Source organism: Terrapene carolina, unplaced genomic scaffold, assembly GCF_002925995.2.
Source record: "Terrapene carolina triunguis isolate 2854851 unplaced genomic scaffold, T_m_triunguis-2.0 Scaffold310, whole genome shotgun sequence".
Classification (NCBI taxonomy): domain Eukaryota; kingdom Metazoa; phylum Chordata; order Testudines; family Emydidae; genus Terrapene; species Terrapene triunguis.
In genome coordinates, this window is record NW_020664661.1 from 1,874,233 (window position 1) to 1,886,836 (window position 12,604).

Consider the following 12,604-nt stretch of genomic DNA (forward strand, 5'->3'; position numbering starts at 1 on the left):
ACCCACTTCTTCGGATGCATCCGAAGAAGTGGGTTGTAGCCCACGAAAGCTTATGCTCTAATAAATTTGTTAGTCTCTAAGGTGCCACAAGTACTCCTGTTCTTTTTGCGGATACAGACTAACACGGCTGCTACTCTGAAACCTTTCTTTCCTGTAGGCAGTCCTAGCTCTCCCCTGCGAGCTGGAGCACACTCTGCTCGCTGAGTTGCTAACGAAACCTAGTCAGCTAACTCATCCCCTAAGAAAAGCCTCTGCAGCTGTGAGTCCAAGCTTATTATGCTGTGCTCCCTGTTCCCTATGCTCCAACTAGCTTGTATCCGGCTCACACCGGCTGCTGCTTTGGGGGCGGTTCTCTCTGTATTTCCTACGGGAAGGATGTCACATGCTAGCCCCCATACACATGGCCGTGCCAAGCCGAGAGTAGCTCCCATGACCCAAAGGGGGGGGGGGGGGGGGGGGGCCCCCCCCCTCTTTTCCCCGTTAACAATCTCCCCCAGGCTCTACCTGCCTTGGAAGCTGGGCGGGAGGGTGTTGGATTAGCTAGAACTGGGAGGCCACTCCTGCCGGGTCCAGCTGCAATGGCACCCCCCGGCAGGTCCCCATGCTGCCCTGGGGGGTCTCTAGGGCCGCAGCTGCCCGGCCCGAGGGGGCTAGGCGGTGTGCCCAGGCCATAGCGACACCAGCCGCGCCTGGCTGGGAACCGAGCGCGCGGCGCGGAGAGCCCCGTTAAGCCCCATCACCCTGTTTCGCGGCTCTACCCATGTCAATAGGCAGAACCAGACCCCAGCCGGGGTAGGGCTGAGCGAACTCCCCGCAGAGAGCGGCTCGCCCGCCTCCTCCTCCCGCGGCGCGGCCAGGAGCTTGCGCTGCCCTCGGGGCGGGTCCCGGGGAAGGGGCGGAGGCGGCCTGGCCCTACAGGCTCCATTTTGCGAGTGCGGAGGCAGTGAATTGACGGCTCAGGTGAGTGGGGGGCGCGGGGGTGGCACTGGCCAATCCCGGCTCCTCCCTTCCCGGCAGTGCTTCAGGGCTTTACGTTCCCCGGGGAGGTCCGGGCGTGTAACCCCCCCCTTGTCCCAGGCCGCCCGAGCTCTTGGGAGCCCCCTTGAAACGCGAGGGGTTTGGCGCCAGGCCAGTCCGGCGGGTCATAGGACGCTGTAGAGTCGCCAGCTCGGGCCCCTTTCCCTCCCCACACGGGGGGCGGGCAGCTCAGTCCCGCCCGGCTCCTGCCTGCGCTCCGGAGGGGAGAGGCTCCCTCTCCCACCTGCCCTGAGCCTTGCAGGCCAGTGTGCAACACCGCCCAGCCTGGGAGGGCGGCCCCGGGTTCCTCACCCGGCTAGAATTGCTCCTGGGCTCAGGCTGGATTCCGTGATTGATTTATAAAATAATTTTGAGAGATGTTTATTTTTAAGCTTTTTATAAACATTTTTATTGCCTTAAGTTTTCAGCGTGGTGGGAAATTATGGGCAAAGCGGGGCAGACAGTAATTATTGACTGATAGTAGATGTTGATTTCCAAAAGTGAAAGCTTTATAACTGTTAAATCACGATTTGTCAACATCAGGTGAAAATATATAAAGTAAATATCCTTAAATCAATTTCTAAAGCAGCATTTTTCTTATGTTGCCTATTTGTAAAATGATTATTGATGGAAATGTTTTCCTTTGGCTTGCCTGTGTACAGTGAAATCCACATATATTGATATTTACCAATAAAAATGTAATCCTTCCAAGCCTAGTTATACCAATGATACCCCTACTGTGGATGCAGTTGTATTGGTATAGTTTATTTCCCTTCCCATAGCACCTTTATACTGATATACTTTAGTCCACACTAGGAGCTTGTACCACTTGTATGCCAATATAGTTAAAGTGGTACAACTTTCTAATGGAGACAAAGTCTTTTTTGAGTATATCTACACTGCATCTCGGCAACTGCAGCTGACCCATGCCATGTCTCTGGGTGTTTAATGGCAGTGTAGACGTTTGGCTGGGTCTGGAAAGCAGGCTCTAGGACCCTGTGAGGTGGGAGGGTGCCAGAGGTCAGGCTCCGAGCCAGAAGTCTACACAGCAAGGAAACAACCTGAGCCCCACACAAATTGGAGTCCAATGGTATGGGCCCACCATCATGCCATGGATGCCTAGTTGCAGTGTAGACACTGTATGGGGGCCCTGTATGTGAAAGGCTGGTTCTGATTTTCCTCAGCTTCTCGTATCCTTTTTCTAATACCTCTCTAGAAAATGAGGCCTCTCCATTTTGTTTAAAAATACTGAAAAGTGTAATTAAAATTTGGGAAGGACAATGTAATGAGGTGATTACAGGTGCTCTCTACGCTTGAGCCACATTCACTCCATTTGTTGGCTCTCCTTGTAGTGACCCTTGGAGAGGGATGAGAAATCAGAAATGTATAAATGCTTTTCCCTTTCCTGAAATTAGTTAACCCAGTAAAAGGAATCACCTACAACTTTGTACATGCTCTTTCTGTTAGATTTTTAATATGTTTTTGCTTTGCTGTCCACACCCGTTTCCTGCCACTTTTGCTAAGGAGGAGAACTTTGGAGGCTGTAGGAAGTGCAGATAAAGGGCTGTTAATGCATAAGTAGAAAACTAAAGTTTGTGAGTGGCTTTTGGAGTTACACTTTCTAGGAAAGTGGCAGTTGAAAGCTCTGCAGTGGTGTCTCTAATTTACAATATTTTTTACTAGTCTTAGGTCCTTATGAAAGACAAGGTCTGAGGGAGGGCCACTGTTGAAGTCCAGTGCCAACAGCTTCAGTGTCTTCCCTATTGCTCATATTTTTCCAAACAGGGGCATAGTGAAACTGACACAATTCTTGTTATTTCACAGTTGTCCACAATGTTCTGAATAACAATAATGAAACTTACCATGTCTTATCGGTCTTGTTCCGCTGCTCTTTGGGGAAGCTATAACGAAAAAGGGAGGCTGACTCTAGAGTGGTCTGCAGACTATAGAAGACAGCTCTGCATTTGGAAGACTGGCCTTGTAATTGTGAGGATAGAAACTTTTTTAAAAATGAAAGATGATTTAGACTCCTTCTTTTACCAGGAAAACCTTCCTAGTCATTCTCTAGTGCAAATATATTTTGCAAGCTCTTTTTTTTCTGTCCCTCCTCCAGCCAATTTATTCATATTGTATAATTATAGAATAACCATAGGTTTCTCAAAAAAAAAAAAACCCAATGAGGAGTCCTTGTGGCACCTTAGAGACTAACAAATTTATTTGGGCATAAGCTTTCGTGAGCTAAAATGCACTTCATCAGATGCATGGAGTGAAAAATAAAGGCAGTTTCACTTTTGAACAGAAAAGAGGATCCATAATTCTAGAGTTTTGAAACTCAATGGGCATTATTTGCTGAGTCACTGGGGGCACAGGGATGGATTACAAGTATATTTGAATAATGTTTCAATGAAGACGCTTCAGAGGGCATCCATTTCATGCCTCACAAACTGCTGTTAAGCAAAAAAAAAATCATGGATCAAAAACTACATTAAAAAAAAGATAGGCTTCTGTTGATAGAATCTGTTTTCAGTTTTGTGATGTTAAACTTCCTTAACAAAGGGCGAAGTCTCAGTTTTGCTTTGGGATACTCTAAGGTAGTGTTTCTCAAGGACCGGTCTATGAGATCTCCCTGACACAGTTTAGGAAGGCAGCAAGCTGCTAAGGCATTCAGAGATAATTGAGTTCATGTGCTGTGGACTCACAGCTGGCTAATGTTTAACAAGTACTTAGTCCCATATTATGCAAGTGATTTAATTTCTCTCCTGAAAAGCATCTGCACATACTGAAAGCTATTTCAGGAAATGTTACTGCCAGGTTACATTAACTTTTGAAAACTGGTTACTACAGTATTTGAACCGTAGCTGAGGATTAGTCTCCAATCCAATTCAATGTACCCCAGTCTAGTTGTAATATGGGCGTTGCTATTGAAACTATGGACCCTCTGCAAGCCATTTACATAATTTTTAAATCATACATTCTTTATTTTCAAATTGAATAAAATGAATTTTTTTATTTTAACAGACGAAGAAAATACAATTTTTTTTTCTATGGTGATGGTGCCCAAGGAACCCAAATAGGGATTAGAGCCTCATGAAAATTTTTATAACACAAATACTGTCCGTGCTACAAATACAATCCCTGCCCCAGAGAGCGCACAGTCTACAATTTAGACAATACAAAACAGGTGAATAAATAGACAAAGGCAAGGGAGGAAAGTTTAAAAAAGGTAACGATAGAGACAGCTCTTTTTGCATATGTTAGCAGTGTCACAGGTGATCACAAGCATAAACTGGCAATTAACTTGCTAATCAAAGACTTAGACAACTTGAACAACTGGTTTGTTTTATTTGAAAATTAGAAGTTTGAAATTCCTTCCTGTTCCCGCCCTCCCTCATGTGAAGGTATCTATTTTCACTCTTCTGCTTTCACTAATAAATCAAAGGGAAACATGTAGGTTAAAACATTTGTTTAGTTTTCTTGTCTGGTACTAAAATCTTAAATTATGAAAAATGAAATTTTGTGTCAATGTTTTTAGCATGTTTCAAGACCTAGTTAAAGGATTGTTGGATCTCAATTGTTCTGCAAAATGAAACTGTTTTAACTGTTGGGGAAACAACAATGTTGCAACCAGATCCTCCAACAGTTGATTTTGCAGTACAGACAGAACTGTGGTATGGCTCAAATTATATCATACATTTTAAATCTGATATCTTTTAAATTATGTTATGGAAACTATACCAACAGGGTCCTTGGTTTCATAAACCTCCTCCAGTCCCCTTAGAGTGGCAAGCTTCCTACTTAGGGCTATAATTTATTAATGAAATTAAGCAAAGTAGACCAGCTGAAAATATTTTTTTTTCATTCAGTTTTAGTAATTTTTGTTGGGTAATGATAGGTAAACCACTTTCAGACACTAGGGGCCCCTTTAAGCAACAATTGTGAAATTGACTGGTCTTATTACTGTCCAAATGGAGTTATATGCAAAGTTTAAATGGCATAAATATCTGAAGACACATGATTCAAACCCAAAATTTTAAAATTCAAATCTAAATTGTACTTAATAGAGGAAACTTTTGAGTTTGACAAGTGTCACCGTGCCTCAATGGGTCACAGCTGAGCATTCCAGATTCAGGACAAACTGCTGAGAAATAAGGGCCGACTCAACCCCCAACTGGTGGTTATTCTTCCATAAGATGTACCACTCCAGTAACAAAAGTAAACTTCTGTCTCACCACACTGGTTAGCAAGAAGTCAGAAATGCAGTCTCCCAGCCCTTGTTTCACCACCCAGACACTAGACTTAATGATAAGTGGTTATTTAAAACCAATTTAATCAAACAAAGGGTTCTTCTAATCCCAAGAGATGAGACATGTAGCCAGGCCAATATATAACTCAGATCTTACCCAATAATCATGCTGTTGCCAATCCTTTAGTATCTAATATATAAAGGTTTATTTATAAGAGAAAAGAAAGAGGAGAGAGTTAAAATGGTCAAAGGAATCAAATACGTACAGTAATTGCAAAGTTCTTGGAACAGGTTTGTAGCAGTGATGGAATTAGGGTTGCCAACTTTCTAAGTGCAGAAAACCGAACACCCTTGCCTTGCCCTGCCCCGCCCCTTCTGCAAGGCCCCGCCCCCGCTCATTCCATCTCCCCTCCCTCCATTGCTTGCTCTCCCCCACCCTTACTCACTTGCTCATTTTCACTGGGCTAGGGCAGGGGGTAGGGGTGCATGAGGGGGTGAGGACTCTGGCTGGGGGTGTGGGCTCTGGGGTGGGCCTGGGGATGAGGGGTTTGGGGTGCAGAAGGGGGTTCCAAGCTGGGGCAGGAGGTTGGGCTGTGGGAGAGGGTTCGGGGTGCAGGCTCTGGGCAGCACTAACCTCAGGCAGCTCCCGAGAAGCGGCGACATGTCCCTCCGGCTCCTAGGTGGAGACGTGGACAGGGTGCTCCGCGGATCATAGAATCATAGAATATCAGGGTTGGAAGGGACCTCATGAGGTCATCTAGTCCAATCCCCTGCTCAAAGCAGGACCAATCCTCAACTAAATCATCCCAGCCAGGGCTTTGTCAAGCCTGACCTTAAAAACCTCTAAGGAAGGAGATTCCACCACCTCCCTAGGTAACCCATTCCAGTGCTTCACCACCCTCCTAGTGAAAAAGTTTTTCCTAATATCCAACCTAAACCTCCCCCACTGCAACTTGAGACTGTTACTCCTTGTTCTGTCATCTGGTACCACTGAGAATAGTCTAGATCCATCCTCTTTGGAACCCCCTTTCAGGTAGTTGAAAGCAGCTATCAAATCCCACCTCAGTCTTCTCTTCTGCAGACTAAACAATCCCAGTTCCCTCAGCCTCTCCTCATAAGTCATGTGCTCCAGCCCCCCAATCATTTTTGTTGCCCTCCGCTGCACTCTTTCCAATTTTTCCACATCCTTCTTGTAGTGTGGGGCCCAAAACTGGACAAAGTACTCCAGATGAGGCCTCACCAATGCCGAATAGAGGGGAATGGTCACGTCCCTCGATCGGCTGGCAATGCCCCTACTTATATAGCCCAAAATGCTGTTAGCTTTCTTGGCAACAAGGGCACACTCTTGACTCATATCCAGCTTCTCGTCCACTGTAACCCCTAGGTCCTTTTCTGCAGAACCGCTGCCTAGCCACTCGGTCCCTAGTCTGTAGCAGTGCATGGGATTCTTCCGTCCTAAGTGCAGGACTCTGCATTTGTCCTTGTTGAATCTCATCAGATTTCTTTAGGCCCAATCCTCTAATTTGTCTAGGTCCTTCTGTATCTTATCCCTACCAGTGTATCTACCACTCCTCCCAGTTTACTGTCATCTGCAAACTTGCTGACGGTGCAGTCCACGCCATCCTCCAAATCATTAATGAAGATATTGAACAAAACCGGCCCCAGGACCGACCCTTGGGGCACTCCGCTTGATACTGGCTGCCAACAAGACATGGAGCCATTGATCACTACCCATTAAGCCCGAGGATCTAGCCAGCTTTCAATCCACCTTATAGTCCATTCATCCAGCCCATACTTCTTTAACTTGGTGGCAAGAATACTGTGGGAGACCGTATCAAAAGCTTTGCTAAAGTCAAGGAATAACACATCCACTGCTTTTCCCTCATCCACAGAGCCAGTTATTTTGTCAAAGAAGGCAATTAGGTCAGTCAAGCATGACTTGCCCTTGATGAATGCATGCTGACTATTCCTGGTCACTTTCCTCTCCTCTAAGTGCATCAGAATTGATTCCTTGAGGACCTGCTCCATGATTTTTCCAGGGACTGAGGTGAGGCTGACTGGCCTGTAGTTCCCCGGATCCTCCTCCTTCCCTTTTTTAAAGATGGACACTACATTAGCCTTTTTCCAGTCATCCGGGACCTCCCCTGATCGCCATGAGTTTTCAAAGATAGTAGCCAATGGCTCTGCAATCACATCCGCCAACTCCTTTAGTACGCTTGGATGCAGCGCATCTGGCCCCATGGATTTGTGCTCATCCAGCTTTTCTAAATAGTCATGAACCACTTCTTTCTCCACAGAGGGCTGGTCACCTCCTCCCCATACTGTGCTGCCCAGTGCAGTAGTCTGGGAGCTGACCTTGTTCGTGAAGACAGAGGCAAAAAAAGCATTGAGTACATCGGCTTTTTCCACATCCTCTGTCACTAGGTTGCCTCCCTCATTCAGTAAGGGGCCCACACTTTCCTTTACTTTCTTCTTGTTGCTCTTAACATCCCTTGCTAGCTGCAACTCCAATTGTGCTTTGGCCTTCCTGATTTCACTCCTGCATGCCTGAGCAATATTTTTATACTCCTCCCTGGTCATTTGTCCAATCTTCCACTTCTTGTAAGCTTCTTTTTTGTGTTTAAGATCAGCAAGGATTTCACTGTTAAGCCAAGCTGGTCACCTGTCATATTTACTATTCTTTTTACATATCAGGATGGTTTGTTCCTGCAACCTCAATAAGGATTCTTTAAAATACAGCCAGCTCTCCTGGACTCCTTTTCCCCTCATGTTATTCTCCCAGGGGATCCTGCCCATCAGTTCCCTGAGGGAGTCAAAGTTTGCTTTTCTGAAGTCCAGGGTCCGTATTCTGCTGCTCTCCTTTCTTCCTTGTATCAGGATCCTGAACTCAACCATCTTATGGGTCACCGCCTCCTAGGTTCCCATCCACTTTTGCTTCCCCTACTAATTCTTCCCAGTTTGTGAGCAGCAGGTCAAGAAGAGCTCTGCCCCTAGTTGGTTCCTCCAGCACTTGCACCAGGAAATTGTCCCCTACACTTTCCAAAAACTTTCTGGATTGTCTGTACACCGCTGTATTGCTCTCCCAGCAGATATCAGGGTGATTGAAGTCCCCCATGAGAACCAGGGCCTGCGATCTAGTAACTTCTGTTAGTTGCTGGAAGAAAGCCTCGTCCACCTCATCCCCCTAGTCTGGTGGTCTATAGCAGACTCCTTCCTGGCCGCCCCTCCGCCTGGGAGCCAGACATGCCGGCTGCTTCCCGGGAGCTGCGCAGAGCCAGGCAGGGAGCCTGCCAGCCCCGCTGTGCCACCAACCAGACTTTTAACGGCTGATCCAACAGTGCTGATTGGAGCCACCAGGGTTCCTTTTCAACTGAGTGTTCCGGTCGAAAACAGGACACCTGGCAACCCTAGATGGAATAAACTGCTGGCTTATAATGTCTCTGGTAACTTACAAAAGATTGGAAGGTCCTGAATCCATTGGTTGTAATGCTCCTGTTAGGGTAAGTCCATAGTCCAGAGATCAGAGCAGGAAATAAGCAAATTGAGATGCTTCCAGGGTCTTTTATACTTTCTCCCATGTGGAGGGGATGCTCTCAGTCTTAGTTTGTGGAAAAGTACAGGTGCAACATGGAGTCCAGGGTCATATGAGCCAGTCACATGCCCTTGAATGCTTTGATGAATCATAGCAAGAGCCATTACCCATATTTTGGCTAAGGCATCCACGGGATGGCCCACCATGCAGGGATAATCTTCTTCTGTGGCCCATTGTGTTTGTTAATGGGCCATTAACTTGAATGGTCCATTCACAATGTGCAGGCTAGACTAAATGTAAACTACCTTGTGGGTGTTACCCCAGGAGCAAACACATTTGAAATACAGGTATGTAGTCAATATCCATATCTTCAGATACAAAAATGATATACGCATACAAACAGGATAATCATATTCAGAAAATCATAACTTTTCCATTGACACCTTACATGACATCATTTGTACAAGACTGTTGCAATTGTATAGCAGTGGTAGCAACAATGATGTGCATGGTCATACTTTAATCATATAATATCACAAATAAGTTCCTTTTTAATTGAAATTAGACTAAATGTACTATATTCAGCCAAATAAAAAAGAAAAAAATCCACTGTTTCTTTGGTAGAAATAAGTAGTAATTTGTAATGTGTGTGGTTAAACATTAAAGCACAAGTCTGAAAATGTAAAATATCTCATGCATGCTGCATTAGGGATACTTCCCCTTAATTTATCATATTTACTTTGATCAACTTGATCCATCTCCCAAAGCCTTCTGTTGCTTGTCATTGGCACAGACACTAAGGTTGCTTTAGTTCTATAGTTGTCACATCATAGTGCTAACAGTATGACTTATATCAGTGAGAGACTGAGTACATGTAATCCTATGCTATTCTTGTTTTAGCACTTGAATTTGGTCCGATACACTCTGATTTTTTTGTTTCTGCTTTAATTCTCAGCAAGTTAACTTTGTAAATGCTTGCTACTTTCTGTGTAGTTGATGGTCAGTAAAAATGAAAGATTCCTGTTAAACATTAAGTTTTACTATCTGGTATGTTATGCTAAAATGGAGTTTTTACTCTTGGGGGAATTCTGTGCCAAAACATTAAAAATTCTTTGCACAATATTTTAAAATTCTGGTAAAATAAGAACTAGATAAGTTAATTAAGGCTAGGTCCACCAATGGCTATTAGCCAAGATGGGCAGGGATGCAAAATCATGCTCTGAAGTGTCCCTAGCCTGTGTTTGTCAGAAGCTGGAAATGGGCGACAGAGGCTGGATCACTTGATGATTACCCATTCTGTTCATTCCCTCTGAAACACATGGCATTAACCACTGTCAGACCCAGTATGGCTGTTCTTATGTAAAATTCTGTATATTTTATTTGTCAAAATAACACAATATAATCATGCTAGTTTCAATTATTTTGGTAATTTATTTCAAAATACCTGTCAGCAAGTATGTCTGTAACAATACAGAAAAAAAACAGTTTCAGGAATTTTTGTTTTTGGCAAATAGATTCCTTACTAGGCATATTAATACAGAACGTTGAGTAATTAATTTAAAGTACGATACAGAAATGTATTTCCCACAGCCTTCAGAAGCAGTGCAAAGACTTGGGGGAGTCAGGGGTAATGGAGGAGCTGAGGGAGAGGGAAGGAGCCTGGGAGTGAACTTGTAGGGTTGTTGGGTGTGAGTGGGAGAAATATTTTTTTGGGGGGGATGGAGGGATTGTTAGGGAGTTGGAGAGCGTCCCCTATGCAGGCCTTGACTGGCCCAAGGCTCTCCCATTCAGTCAGGCCCATCTGCCCTGTTCCCATGTGTCCTTTCACCCCCCATCCCCATGTGTCCCTGCAGCCCACCTCCCCCAATCCCAAGTGGCCCTACACCCCCACTCCCATTCAACCCCTGGCTCAGTGCTGTCACCCCACTAGCTCCTGATCTCACGCCCCAGTCTGTCCCCCTCACTAGCACTTCTGAACCCCAGTCTATGACGCCTCAGCAGCCCTGTGTGCCCCACTCTGTCTGTCCTAACCTGGCTCCGCAGTCAGGGTACTGTGATGAATGCAGCCGTCTGCTGGCTATTCTGGCATCAGTGGTCTCTGGTGGGTGAAAGGTGGGACTGCAGCACTTCTTGAGCAGAATGTATTTTCTGTGGTGGAAATAAATTGTGTGCCAGATATTAATTCTGCATGTGTGCAGTGGTGCAGAATTTCCCCAGAAGTAAGTTGTCCTGGCCAGTGAATAATTAGGAATGCTGGGCAGTTATTGACTATAACAGCACTTTTTTCTAACTTATGCAATTGCCTCCACTGTGCGTGAGCAGATGAGAATTCCATTTTACTAAAAACTGTACAGTCAGAGTGCTCGGATGGTCTTTCAGTAACTAGGGTTTACAAATATCCCTCTACTTTAATTAGAGCTATCCTTAGAACTCCCCATCTAACTGCCCCAAAACAGGTTGGCTGATCGTGTCCCACTCCTATCAATCTCCTTCCCTAGTCCAGATACCATTTATAATTTAAGAAGGGAATTATTTTTTGGAAGGGGAACTAAGGAGAAAATAGTGGAGGAGATGGGTGCTGAGTGGGGAGAGAATCAAAAGATGACAGCCAATGTGGCATATGGATGGGGCTTTCTGAGGTGACTGGGCAACAAAATGGTGCACCATTGGCCCAAAGTGAATTCCGCATAGCAGTCTGTAAATAGACTCTCAATAGAATCAAAAATTAGTTCTGCTATTCAACAGTGGAGAGAGGAGATGGTGCAATTGTTGTTTCAGGTCCTCAAAGGAGGGGGCATACCATCAGGTACAAATACCTGTCCCCATCCTCTCTCAATTCACTGGGTTTTGGAACCCATGTCCCTTGTCTAGCGAGTGCTACTTAGATGACGGTGAGACCCTCTGTCATAAAACAGTTTCATTGTCCTTGATTCACATAATCAGGGTAACAACACTTTATTCCTCCTGCCCCAATAACAGAGAAACTGGGGATCCCACCCCATCCAAAGTAACTACTTTCAGTTGCTGTTGTCTCATGCCAGGCGGGTGGGTGTGCCTATGCAAACAAGATCAGCCCCTGGAGTTCTTTTCCACACTCGCCATAATTCACCGCCAGATGTCAGGGTAGAGCTCATCCTGACTCTGCTTACACAGTTAATAACTCTGATTTGCTGGCAGGTTTAGGGCAACTATCCTGACTATTTTTTTAAACAAAAAACATATTTTATCATCTTGGGTTTAAGGAAGCAATCTCTTCTGTTTTGGTATGGAGCCTTCCCTGTTGCCCTTTCAGTTGCAGCAGTAAAGATTTATCATTTGTGAGAAACAATGCAAAATAGTGATGCTGTGGGTTTTAAAAAATTGAATCCTGCTATGTGATCTCCATTATTTTTGCTCTCTGAGTGCGGTGTGTGAAATAGATGCTTATTTCTGTGCTAGAAGAAGATTATATTGAAACTTATTTTTATTTAGTTATGAAAATGACAGCTTCATAAACCATTTTTAATTTCCATAAATAAAATAGGATGCTCCTCTTCTAGCTCCTGATCTTGGAAGGTGCGGAATGCCCTTAACTTCAGTAGGAGTTAAGGGCAATGAGAGATGGGGGTACTCAGCCTCTCACTGGACCAGACCCTTACAGAACGAAACAAAAGTGGCACTGAGTGGCATGATTGATATGTGGTTTTCCCTTTGTAACTGCCTCATTAGTGACAGGTTTCAAAGTAGCAGCCGTGTTAGTCTGTATCCGCAAAAAGAACAGGAGTACTTGTGGCACCTTAGAGACTAACAAATTTATTTCAGCATAAGCTTTC

General features: G+C 44.9%; 1 protein-coding gene across 2 annotated transcripts in view; it reads left to right on the forward strand.

Moving 5' to 3' along the window:
* Positions 1–230: 230 nt before the first annotated feature.
* Positions 231–12,604, forward strand: part of ANXA7 (annexin A7) — a 53,402-nt gene continuing 41,028 nt past the window's right edge. Inside the window, exon 1 of one of the 2 annotated variants that reach the window (XM_024218767.2) lies at positions 231–259. The gene's annotated coding sequence lies outside the window, so the exon portion shown is untranslated. Of the gene's footprint in view, positions 260–566; positions 961–12,604 lie in introns of those variants that run through there. The other variant, XM_024218766.3, reaches the window with a different exon arrangement.